The sequence below is a fragment of the Dermacentor silvarum genome, chromosome 6, assembly GCF_013339745.2.
Source record: "Dermacentor silvarum isolate Dsil-2018 chromosome 6, BIME_Dsil_1.4, whole genome shotgun sequence".
Classification (NCBI taxonomy): Eukaryota; Metazoa; Arthropoda; class Arachnida; order Ixodida; family Ixodidae; genus Dermacentor; species Dermacentor silvarum.
Window position 1 is genome coordinate 30716549 of NC_051159.1, and position 529 is coordinate 30717077.

Sequence of the window (529 nt, forward strand, 5' to 3'; positions counted from 1 at the left end):
CCGGACCAGGACGAATTTTTCTTCAACTGCGAGGCCTTCTTTCGAGGAACCCGGTTGGGTTTCCATTGTAGCAATTGCTACATTTAGGTGGAAGTCTGTTTCTCCTTTAATTACTTATCTCCACCTAGCGTATTTCCGCTGAACTTTTACATCAAACACTTGCCTTTGCTTCCAGTTGTCGACAAATTCGACTTCGCCCTGCCATCTGCTAGCCGCCTGGTTAGCTCAGGTGGTAGAGCGGCTGCCCCGGAAAGGCGGTGGTCCCGGGTTCGAGTCCCGGACCAGGACGAATTTTTCTTCAACTGCGAGGCTTTCTTTCGAGGAACCCGGTTGGGTTTCCATTGTAGCAATTGCTACATTTGGGTGGAAGTCTCAGTTTCCCTTTAATAATTTCAGTAAGAAACAACTCAGCTCACACTTTGGTCGCTTATAACGTATCTGATGTGATTATAATTCTGCCTTTGTGTATGGTTCTGAGTAGATAATGTACATCCTGTTTCGTTTTCTTAGCAAATGTTAATCTTGTAAA

General features: G+C 45.4%; 1 non-coding gene across 1 annotated transcript; it reads left to right on the forward strand.

The window, feature by feature from the left end:
* Positions 1-214: 214 nt before the first annotated feature.
* On the forward strand, positions 215-289 carry Trnas-gga (transfer RNA serine (anticodon GGA)). Its single transcript has one exon. It is a non-coding gene; the product is annotated as a tRNA-Ser (tRNA).
* Positions 290-529: the final 240 nt, after the last annotated feature.